Source organism: Eumetopias jubatus, unplaced genomic scaffold (assembly GCF_037043125.1).
Source record: "Eumetopias jubatus isolate StellerSeaLion01/CBP00866 unplaced genomic scaffold, mEumJub1_p1.0 scaffold_11, whole genome shotgun sequence".
Classification (NCBI taxonomy): domain Eukaryota; kingdom Metazoa; phylum Chordata; class Mammalia; order Carnivora; family Otariidae; genus Eumetopias; species Eumetopias jubatus.
In genome coordinates, this window is record NW_028274817.1 from 25,419,542 (window position 1) to 25,436,667 (window position 17,126).

At 42.4% G+C, this 17,126-nt stretch overlaps 1 long non-coding RNA gene and 1 other non-coding gene across 3 annotated transcripts in view; one reads left to right on the forward strand and one right to left on the reverse strand.

The window, feature by feature from the left end:
• Positions 1–17,126, forward strand: part of LOC114223715 (uncharacterized) — a 43,527-nt gene that overhangs the window by 5,336 nt on the left and 21,065 nt on the right. The window lies entirely within an intron of this gene.
• On the reverse strand, positions 8,560–8,667 carry LOC114223769 (U6 spliceosomal RNA). The gene has a single exon (XR_003612237.1). It is a non-coding gene; the product is annotated as a U6 spliceosomal RNA (small nuclear RNA).

Consider the following 17,126-nt stretch of genomic DNA (forward strand, 5'->3'; position numbering starts at 1 on the left):
ACCTGCATAGGATTACTCTTGACTCATCACCAGAGAACAGCCTCTGTGAAGGTCATTCATACTGAACAGTGTCTATCAGCAGCACCTGCCCCTCAGTCTCCTGACCTGCTCAGGTGTCTTGATCACTAACCTCTCCCTCCCTCCTTGCTGCCAGAAAGACTACAACTGTAGTTTCCTCTCTTTTGAGCGGTCATAAAGATGCCTGCCCTTATCTCGTGCCCACAAAACTAGCATCTCCGGCCAGCCCTCCCTTTTTTCCTTTGCTTTTATCTTCCAGGACTCAGTCATACAGAAGAGACTTTTTGCTTGTTTGAGGTAGGGACAGAAGAGCTCACTCTCAACTTAAGCTAACGGAAAATTCCGCCTGGGCTTTCTAATCTATTCCTTTGGTTGTACACAGCGTGTTCAGTCTGCAAAAGTCCAACACCATCAAGGTCAGGGTACTGTCATGATGTATCTGGAGTAGGGTGGAGGTGAAAGCTACAGGAGTTGAGGTCCAGGAGAGGCGCTAGCATGTTGGAGGTATCATCACCCAGGATGATAATGGGATTTGTGTTTAGGGGAGGAAGACTATGAACCAAAGGCCACAGATGTCAATAGATGTGAGGAAGTGTCCTGAATGTAGATAGATAATAATTGTTAGCATTTACTGAGAGTTTACCATATGCCAGGCACTGTCTTAAGTCTCTCATAATCCTCAGTAACCCTATAAGTTTAGTGTTCTTTTTATTCTCATCTTGACTTAGAACCTAAAATGGTGCCTGGCATATGGTAGGTACTCAAGCCAGATCAGGTCACTCTTCTGCCTAAAACCCTGCGATGGCATCTCATTTGGTAGAGGCAAGCACAGAGTGCTGTGGGAATCTAGAGGAGAGCTCTAGAAGCGGGGGGAGGGAGAAGAGTGAATCAGAGCTGGCTGTACACGGACTTCAGTCTTGAAGGACAACCAAGAGTTAGCTAGCTGACGCGGTGGGAGGCATTCTAAGGGGCTCCTGGGTGGCTCAGTCGTTAAGTGTCTGCCTTCGGCTCAGGTCATGATCCCAGGGTCCTCGGATTGAGCCCCGCATCGGGCTCCCTGCTCCGCGGGAAACCTGCTTCTCCCTCTCCCACTCCTGCTTGTGTTCCCTCTCTCGCTGTTACTCTTGTCAAATAAATAAATAAAATATTAAAAAAAAAAAGAAAGGCATTCTAAGCAGACATGTCCGCCGACGTGCTGACTCATGGAGGTAGAACAAAACAACATGCAGTTGGAGAATGGCAGTTAATAGAATGGCAGTTAATGCTTTATGGCCGGAGTGTAGCCGCTAACATTTATTGAGTGTTTTTTATGTTCACATTGTGTTCAGTGCCTTACATAGATGATCACGTTTAATCATCATGCAGCTCTAGGGAGGTGATATTATTATCCCCATTTTACAGGTAAGACAACTGGGGACAGAGAGGTTAGGTTGCCCAAGGTCTCAAAACTAGTAAGCCGGAGGTGTGGGTAGGTGGTGATGGGGGGATGGATGGAGCCTGACAAGAGACCCGAGGCTCTAGAGAGGTAGTCAGGGCCCAGATAAAATCCTTATATATTGGTCTACTCGAGCTGCCATAATAAAATACCACAGACCGGGTGGCTTACACAACAGAAATTTATTTTCTCACAGTCCTGGAGGCTTAAAGTATGAGTTCAAGGTGTTGGCAGGTTCACATCTGAGGTCTGTCCCCTAGGCTTGCAGATGGCCGTCTGCTGTGTCTTCCCTCTAGGTATGTCTGCGTCCTAATCTCTTCTCAATAAAGACATCTGTCATAATTGGATTAGGGCATACCCTAATCACCTCATTTTAACTTCATTACCTCTTCCAAGGCCTTATCTCCAAATACAGTCACATTCTGAGGTACCGGGGGTTAGGACTTCAACATGAATTTTGAGGGGAATACAGACCAGTCTCTAACACCTTGCATGGCACATTAAATCATTTGGCCTCTATCATATAAGTCAGCGGTTCCCCAACCTGGTGGTGAACCAGAATCGCCTGAACAGCTTTTTGACACTACTAATTCTTGGATACTCCCCACTCCCGTGATTCAGAGTCAGGAAAGCCAAGCTATGTTTGGGGGAAATGTAAAGCTTCCCCACAGGCTCCAGCTGATTCTGGTGCTGTGTCTGTCTGGGCTATGTTTAGGGGAAATCTCAACTCCAGGCTGATTAGAGACAGAAATGTGAAAGGCAAAACTTTGACATTTTAAAAAATTTTATTATTATTATTTTTATTGAGATAGAGAGAATAAGCATGAGCGGGGGGAGGGTCAGAGGGAGAGAGAGAGGGAAAGCGGACCCTGAGCTCATGACCTGAGCCAAAACCAAGTCAATGCTAAACCAACTGAGTCACACAGTTGCCCCCAAACTTTGACATTTTTAAAGAAAATACAGAGAGGGTGCCTGGGTGACTCAGGTCAGTTAAGCATCTGCCTTCAGCTCAGGTCATGATCCCAGGGTCCTGGATCGAGCCCCACATTGTTGTCAGGCTCCCTGCCTGCTTCTCACTGTGTTCCTCTTCCCTGCTCCTGTTCTCTCTCTCAAATAAATAAATAAAATCTTTAAAAAAAATAAGAAATAAAGAAAATACAAGAGAGTATAATTTCATCATAGGGTAGGAAATGATTTCTTAGACCACTGGTTTTCATGCTGTTTGCTCTCACATCCCTCAAAGAATTTTGAAAGATTATGGATCCACTTTTACATGTTTAATATGACATAAAAATGTTTTCATTATAAGTTAAGATAATTACAAAGGATGTAATTTCCAATATATTATAAATGGTGGCATAAAAACCAAATCTATCACTATTTTATTTTATTTTATTTTTTTTAAAGATTTATTTATTTGACAGAGAGAGACACAGCGAGAGGGGTTACACAAGCAGGGGGAGTGGGAGAGGGAGAAGCAGGCCTCCCGCTGAGCAGGGAGCCCGATGCCGGGCTCGATCCCAGGACCCCGGGATCATGACCTGAGCCAAAGGCAGACGCTTAACGACTGAGCCACCCAGGCACCCCAAAACCAAATCTATCACTATTTTAAATGAAATCTAAATACTATAATGATTTGATACGCACTGTCATCCATTTGAAAATTAAAGGGATAAGCTCTTCTTTAATAGCCAGAAAATTTATATCTATGTTTGTCTTTAATTCATTTTTCCGTTCCGCTTTCCCCATAGAATTTTATCGATGTGATACATTTTTATGCTTAAAAGTCCTTTATTGATCACCCTGTCATATTTCTTTGTAGCAAAAATGTGAATATAAAACAATTTCTTAGCAAATGTCCTATAAACATATTCTTAGCTATTAAAAAAATTTCTCTGGATTGAGTTATTTGTAACTATTATTGGTATAAAATTGCTCAAAACATAAATTTTTTATACATTTTGATAAATGAGTGGAAAACATAAAAGTCAAATTTTATTGGAAATGCACCCTTGAATGAGATGGATTTTTTTTTCCCCTCCCATGTACTTATGGATGGATGAATACAACCTGTTGCTGGAATGAGAGTTCAGTTTCAATTCTATTTTTGTTTTTATGAGGCACTGAGAAAATTGTTCAAACATGTAAGCATCTAAAAATATAAACAGTATTGTAATAACATCGTAATTTAACTATTTGAGCTCTTTCTAAGTTGTTTGCCAAAAATCCCATAGTGATCTATCAGAAATGTCTTTTTATGATCTCTTGTCTGGCTACTTGATTAGATTTTCCTTCAAATTTGTTGAAAGCAAAGGATTGGAAACCACCTGACTTGTAAAAGGATTTGTTACTCATTTCACTAGAGTTACTCACTTTCTCACCTTCTAGGAACTATACTAAAAAGGCTTTTTAGATGACTAGTAACTGTACCTCTTTACTTTTTCACTGAGTGGTAACTTATTTAACCTGATATACTCAGAAAGGGTTGGAAAAATTAAAATATTGTTAATTTGAATGAATATTTGCCAATATAGAATTTTAAAATAAATGCTTCTATTTTATCTTGAGCTTTAAATATATTTTCATCAAAAGTTTTTGAAGCTACTGATCTGAGTTTATTCAATTTATAGGAAATGCCCACTATATAATCTAACTGGCAGTCCTATTCATCATAAAAAAAGTCAAATAAGACTTATTTTGTTTTAAAAAGTCTTTTTTTCCAGTTCAAATAAAAACGTGTTAATGCATTCCTTGTAACAACTATCTCAATTCTGAATTCTAATTCTAAGATAGATGAGGCAGAGCCTTGCCATGAATTTGTTGCCTGGATGAAATAAGGCACTGCCACCCACAGCTCTCATTGCTTTGTTCTCATGGACCTGTCTCTCAGAAGCAGAAAAAGACACAAGACTTTGACTAGAGGAAGCTTCCTCAGCAGCTACTTGGGTTTTTTTTTAAGATTTTATTTATTTATTTGAGAGAGAGAGACAGATAGTGACAGAGACAGCGAGAGAGAGAGAGAGAGAGAGCGCAAGCGGGGAGGAGAGGGAGAAGCAGGCTCTCACCGAGTAGGGAGCCTGACATGGGACTCGATCCCAGAACCCAGAACCCCAGATCCCAGAGATCATGACCTGAGCCAAAGGCAGACACTTAACCAACTGAGCCACCCAGGCATCCCAGCATGTACTTGTTTTAAACAAGTAAAAAATTGATAGAATTGTATACAAATGTCCATATCCGTGGCACCTAGATTCTGTAATTAGCATTTTGTTATGTTCACTTTAATACCTCTTTTTCTGTCTACCCATCCCTCTACCCATTGTTGGGGTGGAAGGCCTCCTGCTGCCCTGTGGTCCTTCGAAGTGGACTTAGAATCAAATTATCATGAGACGGATTGACGGGAGAAAACCAAATTTAATAGGCGTACATATAGTAAATCTACAGACCTGGAGATTCCAAAGACAGTGAGGCAACATGAAGCTTATGTGAACTAAGGAGAGGTCTGAGGATACAAAGAGTTCTCAAGGCCATTAGCAGGAAGGTGAAGGGAGATGTTTAGAAAAACAAGGTTGTCCTATTTTGCAGGTTAAGTTCCTTACATAAAGGGGAGTCCCTGTTAATAGCTCTCTTCCTGGGGCACCTGGGTGGCTTGGTTGTTTGGGCATCTGCCTTCGGCTCAGGTCATGATCAGGGAGTCCCAAGATAGGTCCACATTGGGCTCTGTGCGCCGCAGGGAGTCTGCTTCTCCCTCTGCCCCTCCCCCAACTCGTGCTCTCTCTTTCTCTCTCTCAAATGGATAAATGAAATCTTAAAAAAAAAAATAGCTCTCTTCCTGGTACAGGCTCTGCTTTCCAATGTAAATTTAGGCCATTGTGGGGAACCCAGAGAGCCTTTCTTGCATCTCCTAGGTTTTGAATACTTTTAACTTGAAATAATCTTTATGCCAAAGTGGCCCATCTTGGGGCAGCCTGCCCCGGGCCCCTATACCCTCCATTAACCCATGTTATGTTTTTATGCATTTTAAAGTAAGTTTCAGACATTAGTATACTTTATTCCTGAAAACTTCAACATACATGTTATTTGCTGTTGTGTTTTTTTGTTTGAAGTAGAGAATCTCCATTCCCACCCCAGAAGCAACCACTGTTCTGACTGTTTTCACTAGGAATTCATTTTCCCTGTTTTATAATTTCATATAAATACGGTATGTACACTTTTAGCACCAATACTTTGATTTGCCCCTTTGTTTGGCTCACCAGATGTTTTATACTTAGGGGAATGAACAATACTAAGATTCAGACTGGGGAAAAGGGATATAGGCATTTGTGAAAGGAAAGGTGGAAAAGGAGACCCAGAGTGAGGCCACCACACAGGCATTCTGAAATATTTCACTTTTAGGAAAGAATAGATATGGCAATTGAGAATCTAAACTTAATTCCTTCAAAGCCATCCATACTCTTAAACACCTTAAAAGTCTTCACATAGCTTCAGGGAATATGTACCCTAGACCAAAGATGACTGTCCTAGACAAGGTGCATAAAATACAACTGTAAAAGAAAAAAAATTAGTAAATTCGACGGTGTTAAAAATTAAAACTTCTATATAAGAATAGATACTATAAACAAAGAGAAGAGAAGAGATTTACAACATGTAAGAAATACGTAATTGGCATCCAGAATAAAAAGAGCTGCTTCTTGGGGTGCCTGGGTGGCTCAGTCAGAAGAGCATGCAACTCTTGATCTTGGGGTTGTTAGTTTGACCCCATGTTGGGTGTAGAGGTGACTTAAATAAATAAAACTTAAAGAGAGCTGCTTTTTTAAAAGGTTTATTTATTTGAGAGAAAGCGTGCTTGGGGGAGGGGCAGAAGGAGAGGGAGAGACAGAATCTCAAGGAGACTCCCCGCTGTGCACAGAGCCCGATGCAGGGCTCCATCTCTCTATCCATGAGATCACGACCTGAGCCGAAACCAAGAGTCAGATGTTTAACCAACTGAGCCACCCAGGTGTCCTGAGAGCTGCTTCATAAAGAAAAAAGATTAAAGACAAACAGCTTAACAGAAAAATGAACAAAAGATAAAAGTAGATAATATATACAGTAAAATATGGCTAATATGAAAATATGTTTGGGGTGCCTGGCTGGCTCAGTTGGAAGAACATGCGACTCTTGATCTGGGGGTGGTGAGTTCAAGACCCACGTTGGGTGTAGAGATTACTTAAACTTTAAAAAGAGAGAAAATATATTCAGTTTCACTAGTAATCAGAGACATGCAGATTAAAACAATAAAAACCCAAGAGAGATGAAAACATTTGTCCACAAAAATACTTGACAAGAATGTTCATAGCAGCCTTATTCATAATAACCCCAAACTGAAAAGAGACTAGGCTTCTATCACCAGAAAAATGGATAAACAAACTGTGCCATATTCATACAATGGAATCCTACTCAGCAACAGAAAGGAACAAACTAGGGGTATCTGGGTGGCTCAGTTGGTTAAAGCATCTTCTTTTGGCTCAGGTCGTGGTCCCGGGGTCCTGGGATCGAGTCCCAAGTAGGGTTCTCTGCTCAGCAGGGAGCCTGCTTCTCCCTCTCCCTCTCCCCCTGCTTGTGCTCTCTCTCTCTCTCTCAAATAAATAAAGTCCTAAAAAAGGAACAAACTAGTGATAGAGGCAAACATGTATTAATCTCAAAAACATGCTGAGTGAAAGAAATTGTCCACAAAAAGTGCATATTGTATCTAGAAGAGACAAAACTAATCATGGAAAAACTAATCAGAGCAGTGGTTACCTGGTGGAAGTGGGAGCAGGGGTTGGCCTGGAGGGAAATTAGGGAACTTTCTAGCAGTGATGGTAATGTTCTATATTTTTACAAAGGTCTGGGTTATATGTGTATGTGCATTTGTTAGAACTCAGCAAATACATATTCATGGTTTGGGCATTCCACTGTGTATATATTTTACCTTAAAAATCTGTAAGCAGGGGCACCTGAGTGTCTCAGTCGGTTAGGTGTCTGCCTTTGGCTCGAGTCATGATCCCAGGGTCCTGAGATGGAGCCTGCATCAGACTCCTTGCTCAGCAAGGGAGCCTGCTTCTCCCTCTCCCTCTGCCCCTGCTCATGTGTGCTCTCTCTCTTGCTTGCTCACTCTGTCTCTCAAATAAATAAAAATTAAAAAAAAAATCTGTAAGCAAATGTTGAACTCTTGTCAATGATATGCATGCTGAAGTGTTTAGAGGTGAAGTATAAAGATGTTTTCAATTTATTTACTTTCAAATACATAACAGGATATGAAGAATTGAATTATGGATGGAGGGATGGATAGACACATGATAAAGCAAATATGACAAAATGCTCATGTAGCCACCACCTGAATTCACTGCATAATTTTTTAAACTTTTTTTTTTTAAAGATTTTATTCACTTATTTGACAGAGAGACATAGCGAGAGAGGGAACACAAGCAGAGGGAGTGTGAGAGGGAGAAGCAGGCTTCCCGCCGAGCAGGGAGCCCGATGTGGGCTCGATCCCAGGACCCCGGGATCATGACCCGAGCCAAAGGCAGAAGCTTAACCACTGAGCCACCCAGGCGCCCCTTTTTTAAATTTTATGTTTAAATTTCTTTTTGTAATAAAATGTTAGGAAAAAAGCAGTAATGGGATACTATCTTACACCCATCAGATTGGCAGAAACGAGAACTGACAGTGTTGTGTGAAGATGTGGTAAAATGTGGTGGAAGTAAAAACTGGTACAACCACCTTGGAGAGTAATTTAGCAATATCGAATAAAGCTAAAGATGCTCATATTTTATGACTTGGAAATTCCACTTCTAGTATATAACCTAGAGTTTCATGTGCCCAATAAGATATGTGCAAAATATTCTTTGCAGCATGGTTCCTCCTAATTTTTTATTTTGAAATATTTAAGATATTAAGTTGTAAGAATCATACAATGAATACCTCTATGCTCTTTATCAATTGTCAGCATGTTGCCACATTTGCTTTATCTATGTGTAAATATACATTATTTTTTTCCTGAACCATTTGAGAGTAAATTGCACGGACTCCCTGAATACTTCAGCATGTGTTTCCTTTTTTTTTTTTTTTAAATAAGGATCCTTAAAGATTCGGCATGCGTCACAAATTTGCGGGTCATCCTTGGGCAGAGGCTGTGCTCAATGTTCTCTGTGTCGTTTCAGTTTTAGGGTACGTGCAGCTGAGGTGAGCGCAGCATGTGTTCCCTAGAGCAGAAGCATTCTTCTACAGAACCACAATACAACAATCCCACTCAAGACATTTTACCATTTGTTATAACGCTATTATGACTTATAATCTGTATTCAGATTTCTCTAATTATTCTAATGGTGTCTTTTCGAGGTGTTTAAAACTCCATCTAGAAGCCACTCAAATGTCACAGATTGTATTTAGTTGTCACTTCATTTAGTCTCCAGTAAAGTTCCACAGCCTTGTGTGTGTGTGTGTGTGCCTTTCAGGACAGGGACTTTTGAAGAGCCTAGGCAAATTGCTTTGCGAGATGTTCTTATGTTTGGATTTGCAACCTTTTAAAAAAGGGGAGCCAATTAGTTTCTCAGCCCCTCACTTAGTGTCAGAAACAGCAACAGCTTCCACTGGGTAGAAGGATGCTGACCTCGTCAATGGAACCAGCTGTAGCCTCAACCCATCATGCTTTGGATGTAATCACCCCTTGGTTGTGTGGAATGGCTCAAGGCTTGTCAAGCTTACACATGAGACAAGGCAAGGCTAAGGCTTGACTGATTTGGCTGGTAAAGAGACAGCAGGTCACTTCTAGACTTAGACATTTTCTTTTTTTTTAAGATTTTATTTATTTATTTGACAGAGAGAGACACAGCGAGAGAGGGAACACAAGCAGGGGGAGTGGGAGAGGGAGAAGCAGGCTTCCCGCGGAGCAGGGAGCCTGATGCAGGGTTCGATCCCAGGACCCCGGGATCATGACCTGAGCTGAAGGCAGATTCTTAACGTCTCAGCCACCCAGGCGCCCCTCTGCAGCTCTATTCCGAAGGCATAGCACAGAAAGCTTCATATCCTATCAAAACCAGAGAGGTGATAAGAAACTGTCTCATGACAGGCTCCCAGAAAAGATAGGGAGGTGAGTGGGAGACGACCTCCTTACAGACCTCCCATGCTCTTGCGTTTCAGGAGGCTCACAAGGCATTCTGCCACAACTCAGATAGTTCAAGCCTTTGCCTGTGTGGATATATGCAGTGTCACCACGGGAGAGCCATTTCCATAATAAGGCTATTTCTCTATTGACAATGGCTAGAAATAGTAGCAGCGGTGAATGCAAGAACTCAAGCCTCTCTTGTGTGATCTGGCATTGACCTGGATCGATCATGATTTGGAGGAATTCCAAGTTCAGATTTTTTAGGTAACTGGATTTATTAGGTTAGTTCCTAGAATCTTTATGTTGTCCTAGAAATAGATTCACTTCCCTTTGTCACATTGCCAAGGGAGAGAAAGGATTAGTGGTCGTTCACAAGTTTGGCTACTGTGTTAATTGCAGTACGCTTTACTTTTTATTATTTTGTCCTTTCTAGAGCGTAGGCTCCATTTTCTCAATTAGTTCTTTGGGTTTTCTTTAGAAATTCCTAAGCAAAGCTCTCTGTGTTAAGGAAAGAGCTCTCCACTGGTGGTTGGGTCTAAATAATGGTTGCAGCAAGGTTTCCGTCCAGAGAGAGCACACTAAGTCAACACTTCTACTTCAGGATGGTGTCTGAACAAGGCCCATTCCTGTTTGGGTATGCCACATGTTACAAGGCATTAGGAAAAATTAAGACTAACATTCAAAAAGTCAATAACCCACAGGAAGCCTGTGGACTATTTTCAACATAACGTATTGGAAGCCTGAGAAAACGTATGCCAATGATCAAAAATACTAGGCACTTGGGACATAAAATATGCAGCTGGGTTAGTTGGCAAAGTCAGAGAGGCTATTGTAAGGGGGGGAAGGCATCTTTCAAAAAATGGAAATATAGCTTCTAGTGAGAAAAGGGAAGTCTGGAAAAATATGGCAGCTCAGATACAAAGTAGAAATTACGTGGGCTAAAAAAGAATGAGGAGTTCTTTGCCAGGGACTCTAAAGCTCCTCTCTGAAATATATCCGGGAGAAAGCCAGCTAGAGAATCAGTAAGATTACAAGGATTAAGAAGGGATATGACGTGTGGCAGGAGCCTGGGAGGTGGGGGTTTCAGGTTGCTGGTGGCTTAAATGAGAGGGCTCTAGCAAAGCTTTGGGTGAGGCCATGGAGAGGTGAATGAGGATGAGAAGTTTTATCTTTCTGTCTCAATATCTTCTTTCCTCCTCCTACTTCATTTTCTCCCTGGATCTGCTTTGCTTTGCTCCTCTTTGCCTTGAATGTCCCTTTTCTGCTTCTCCCTGACCAGGTCTTGGTCATTTCCAAATTGTGGTGCCTAACCGAAATGGTAGAATGCTTTGGATTGGGCTCACTCTGTAGGCGCACACGTTCTCATCTAAGATCGGTACTAAGAGATGTCTACACCTAAGTAGCTCTGATCAGAAATAGGGGAGGGGCGAAGAGTCGCCTCAAGGTCCTTTGCTTCTTCTGCTGGTGTTTGGAGAGGGTAGACAACCTGATCACCCTTGACCTAGTAGGGTTTAGCTAGGGGATCCTGACACCTGGTGGTTACACTTGGGAGGTGCAGAGTTCTTAATAGCCCCACTCCTTTACCATTTACTTATCATTTATTGAGCTATTAGCATGATATGAATCATCTCATTTAAAACACAGTAACCCTCTGAAGTATCATTATTTTAACTTGACATATGAATTATTTATGTTAAATAGTTGTGAACTGATTTAAGCAATGGGGTAAGGGATTTTTTTTCTTTACTCAGCTTTTGGGGCGGTGCCTGCCACATAGTAGGTTCTCAGGAAATATTTGTTGAAATAACATTTTGTGTGGTACCGGGGGGCTCAAGTGGTTAAGTGGCTGCCTTTGGCTCAGGTCACGATCCCAGGGTCCTGGGATGGATCCCCGTGCTGGGCTCCCAGCTTAGCCAGGAGCCTGCTTCTCCTTCTCCCTCAGCGCCCCACCCCCCCTGGCTCATGTGCTCTCTCTCTCAAATAAATAAAATGTTAAAAAAATATGTTGTACTTATCAACATCATGAAACATTAATTCAGAAGGCAGTATCTTTGAATAGAATTGATGTGGGGGTGTCTGGGTGGCTTAGTCGGTTAAGCATCTGACTCTTGATTTCAGCTCAGGTCTTGATCTCAGGGTCATGAGTTCAAGCTCCACAGTGGGCTCTGTGCTGGGCATGGAGCCTACTTAAAAAAAAAATTAATGTGAATGCAGTACTGCCAGCCAGATAGGCCTAGACTCAGTCTGCTGCAACTCTTGCTTAAATGCTCTTTCCCAGAAATCTCCCTGTCTCAGATACTTGGAGACCAAGTCTGCTGCTGAGAAAAATTCAAATCTATTGAAATTCTACTCACCTACAATCATCCTAGACTCTATCCTGGACACCATAAGGCTGAGATCCTGTTCAAATGCGGCCATTTCATTATTGAGCAACTACCAGAAAAACTACAAGTTTCATTCAGCTGAGGCTGCTCAAATGCTGCCTTCCTAGACTCCCCTACCTGCACATTAGGGGCCCAAGATGGATGTTTGTTGTTAGGAACACTGAAGATATCTAGGATGATGGCCAATTTGTTAGAGAGGAAGACTGTGAATCAAGTGGCAACATTCAGTGAATGACAGGGGGAGAGAGAGAAAGAGAGAGACACTGACCAGTAGGTTGTTAGATGACCACAGTGAAGAAGAGAAAATGAATGGATGGTATGAACCTCAAGGAAGCAATGTTGGAAGAGTTATGGCTTAGAGGTAGTGATGAAGTAGTAGGACAATGCCAACCCTATCTCTAGGTCCTGGGATATGTGGAGATGCAGGGAAGTGGTGTCTTGAGGGGAGAACCATGTTTCATTTAAGGCCAGAAAATGGGAGAGTTTCCATGGAAGAAGGTTTGTCTGTCTTTGAATGAGAATTCTCTAGGGCCAAGTGGAAAGGTCTGAGAGGGAGAGGTACAGTGGGAATTTGGGTGGGTGAGAAAACACAGAGAAGTGTGGAGACGAAGAGAGAGGATAGATGATCAGAGGGGCTTCATCTTGGATAGTGGCCAAATATAGTAGAACGTAAAGAAGAGGGGTATTAGCTTTCCTCAAAGCTAAGGCAGGCTGAGGTCCTTGGTTTTGGTGGGAGACTGGGACATTTGGAGTCATTATTTTGAAACTCATCAGGGAGTTGCAGGGATAAAATCAAAGCCATCTGAATGATTAACCCTGGCAGGTAGAAAAGACAGGGAGCAGAAGATGAGTAGTGCCTTGAAAATGCTGAAGAGTGAAAGCCTCTACACATCGGCTGACCGCATGTAAAAAAGAATGTTTTTAGAAGTCAGTAAGCTGGGGCACCTGGGTGGCTCAGTTGGTTAAGCGACTGCCTTCGGCTCAGGTCATGATCCTGGAGTCCCGGGATCGAGTCCCACATCGGGCTCCCTGCTCAGCAGGGAGTCTGCTTCTCCCTCTGACCCTCTTCCCTCTCGTGCTCTCTATCTCTCATTCTCTCTCTCTCAAATAAATAAATAAAATCTTTAAAAAAAAAAAAAGAAGTCAGTAAGCTGCCCCACCAGAAATGCTATACTCTTAGGGCCCCAAACTTTAGTAGGCTCCTTGTTTTCTGATTTTAACATCTCTTTGGATGACACCTTTCTGAAATTTCTTGGCAGACTCTTGGTGCTTCCTTTTTTATATTAAGATTATTTTTTGAGAGAGAGTGGTAGGAGGGGCAGAGGGAGAGTGAGAGGGAGAGCAGCAGACTCCCCACTAAGTGTGGGGCTTGATCTCACAACCCCGAGATCATGACCTGAGCTGAAATCAACAGTCAGACATTTAACCAACTGAGCCACCCAGGCACCCCTCTTGGTACTTCCTTTTAGACAGTTCTTGTTGATCCTTATGGAATTCATTAAGGTCTGAGTTCCTTGAGACCATGGATCAACCATGTCTTCTCTCGGATGCCCCTCTATTTCTGTCTCTGCCCATTTGACATGTTTTGATAATGGAAATAAAGGAAGTGAAGCACTTGAAGATCCAGAGAGATTTTGAGGTGGAGAAGAAGGAAATTGAAGAAGCGTATGTTGATGTCCTCATTATTTCCTGTACAATGGAAAGCACGGTCATTGACTGAAGGTGAGGGGAGTAATTCTTATCTCATATGGTTGTGAGCATTAAATGAGATAGTGGATGTGAAGCATTTAGCACACATGTGACTCAATAAATTGGAGGGTTTTTTTTTTTGAAATTTACTTATTTATTTTTCAGTAACCTCTGTGCCCCAGGTGGGGCTCAAACTCAAAACCCCAAGATCAAGAGTTGATGTTCTTCTGACTGAGCCAGCCAGGTGCCCCTAAATAGGAGTTTTAAAGAGCTCCCTGTGAAGAAGTCAAATTCCTGGTTGGGCATAGAAGTGGTCAAGGCAACTGACAGGGGTTGGGCAAAGTTTTAACTGGGGAGATGGTGTGGAGTTGGGTAGGTGGTGTGCAGCTAGGCAGCACTTAGCAATGGATGAGGGCACAGACAGGAGCTGGGATCTAAGCAAGGACAGACTAGCAAGCTACTAAAGGTGAAAGAATAGGGGTGCCTGGGTGGCTCAGTCGTTAAGCGTCTACCTTCGGCTCAGGTCGTGATCCCGGGGTCCTGGGCAAGCCCCGCATTGGGCTCCCTGCTCGCGGGAAGCCTGCTTCTCCCTCTCCCACTCCCCCTGCTTGTGTTCCCTCTCTCGCTGTGTCTCTTTCTGTCAAATAAATAAATAAAATCTTAAAAAAAAAAGGTAAAAGAATAAACAGCTTCCATCACATGGTATAACCTTAAGCAGTAAGTTTTAAGTGAGGCATGGATCCTGGAAAACTGCTTGCTAGGGGGTTGCCTTAGACCCAGAGGTTATACCTTTCCTGAGTTGAACTTTAAGGGCCATTCATTCTGACCCATAATGGAAGCCAGAGAACCCGACTTTGTATTTTTATCTCTGCAACCACCAGCCAGTATGATTTAGAGTTTAATAATACTTAGTAGGTAGGAAGAGGGAACAGAGAAATTGGGATGGGGAAGGGGACTGGCAAAAGGAGAAATGAATGGGGGGAGCTTAGGATAGTAAAAGCCATATTGTTGGAGTGTTTAATAAAGGGATGAAGCAAAAAGAGGGAGAGTGTTGTGTAGGATAGCAGACAACTCTAAAAAAGAAAGGGAGGCAATGGAATTATAGTGTGGTATATTTGCTTTCCCTCCATCAAATATAGTACCTGGAACCCAAATATGTGAGTGCTAGAAACTTAATTCTAAGTAATAACATAATAAACCTCTAAAATATGAAGTGAACTTATTTATTAAAAAAATGGATTAAAACTGTACTAACAAAATTAATAAGATGAAAAAACTGAGTAAGTGGAATTGACACAAAACATTTCCCTGGTTATGTTTTCAGTTCTTTGTCTCTCAGAATAAAAGATGTTGCTGTGCTTTATTTTATTTTATTTTTTTAAAGATTTTATTTTTAAGTCATCTCTACACCCAACACCCTCACAACCCTGAGGTCAAGAGTTGCATGCTCTGCTGACTGAGCCAGCCAGGCGCCCCTGTTGCTGTGCTTTAAATGAGTGGGAAATTTTAAAATTCGGTTGTTATGCTGTAAAAAAGAAATCTTGGTCCTATTTTCAATAGGTACTAACATATACTGGTAGTATTTTAACAGTCACAGTTGCTTGACAAATATGGATGTTTGATAAAATGCAGTTGGCTAAATTATACTCACTTGTCCAAGGAGGAATATTCCTTTTTTTTTTTTTTGTGGAACAAGAACCAAGTTTATTTGTTCATTTCTTGCATTTGAAGTATTCCTCAGGGCGCCTGGGTGGCTCAGGTGGTTAAGCATCTGCCTTCGGCTCAGGTCGTGATCCCAGGGTCCTGGGATTGAGTCCCGCATCGGGCTCCCTGCTCCTTCTCCCTCTGCCTCTCTCTATCTCTCTCTCTCATGAATAAATAAATAAAATCTTTAAGAAAAAAAAAGGTATTCCTCGATGGCATCCTTCGCCTGAGACTCTTTGCCATAGTCCTTAACCTCCACACAACTGCAACCAACCACTTCACGGGGTTTTCCCTCTCTGTCAGTTTTACAGAGGCCTACCCATTCCCCTAGTTTCTTTTGTCATCAACCTTAATTAGGTTGATTTGGTGTTCAGCACAAAGGGCCTCCACCAACTTGACATACATAGGCTCATCACAGTTGGATGCACGCACACAAAGATGGGCCTGGTGCTTGTCTAAGGCTTTGGCAGCTTCGCGAATTCCACATGCTAGGCCATCACATCGTGGATGAGGGCGGTCTTCAGCACCTCTTGTAAAGCAGTATTAACGTCCATTACACCTCCGGCAGCAATGCCTTCCTCGGCCATGGTGGTGGATTAAGAGTGTAGCTGAATCTTGACTGCATGCGACCTTCTGCCTCCTTGCGACTTGGTGGCGGCAGGGAAAGAGAGTTTTTTTTTTTTTTTTAAGATTTTTATTAGAGAGAGAAGGTGTACACACACGAGTCTGGAGAGGGGCAAAGGGAGAGGGAGAGACAGAATCTCCCATGTAGACTTCCTGCTGAGTGCGGAGCCTGACCAGACCCAAGATCATGACCTTAACAGAAACCAAGAGTCAGATGCTTAACCAACTGAACCACCCAGGTGCCCCCAAAGAGGAACGTTCTAGGGAAATAGAAAGAAATCCTCAGCATTTAAGCAGGGTCTGTACAAAAAGAAAGGAAGTAGAAGCAAGGTATATTAGTTTCCTATGGCTGCTGTAACAAATTACCCCAAACTGGGTCACTTAAAACAACAAGTTTATTCTCTTACAGTTCTGGAGGCTGGAAGTCTGAAATCAAGGAGTCAGCAGGGCCTTGCTCCCTCCAAAGGCTCTAGGGAAGATTCCCTCCTTGCCTCTTCTTAGCTTGCGTGGGTTCCCAGCAACCCTTGGCATTCCTTGGCTTATAGATACATCCTTCCAATCTCTGTGTTCACATGGCATTCTCCTTTCTGTGTGTCTCTATGTGTCTGTGCCCCAAATTTCCTCTTCTTATAAAGACACCAGTCATAACTGGATTTAGTGCCTGCCCTAATCCAGTATGATTTCATCTAAACTTGATGACAGGGGTGCCTGGGTGGCACAGTCAGTTAAGCGTCTGCCTTTGGCTCAGGTCATGATCTCAGAGTCCTGGGATCGAGTCCTGCATCGGGCTCCCTGCTCAGTGGAGAGTCTTCTTCTCCCTCTCCCTCTGCCCTTCAACCCTGCTCGTGGTCTCTCTCACTCTACTCTCTCTCTCAAATAAAAAAATAAAATCTTTAAAAAAAATAAACTTGATGACATCTGTAAAGACCCTATTTCCAAATAAGGTCACATTCACAGGTTTTGAATGGGCATGAATTTGGGGGGACACTATTCAACCTAGTACAAAGGGGAAATGTACTCTGTCGAGAACTGGTATTACCAGGACAGCAAATGTACTCCGGGTTTATGAAGCTACCACTGGGGATGGCAGAGGGGTGACTGGTAGAGAAGCTAAAGAGGAAAGGCAGAATTAAGAATTAATGAT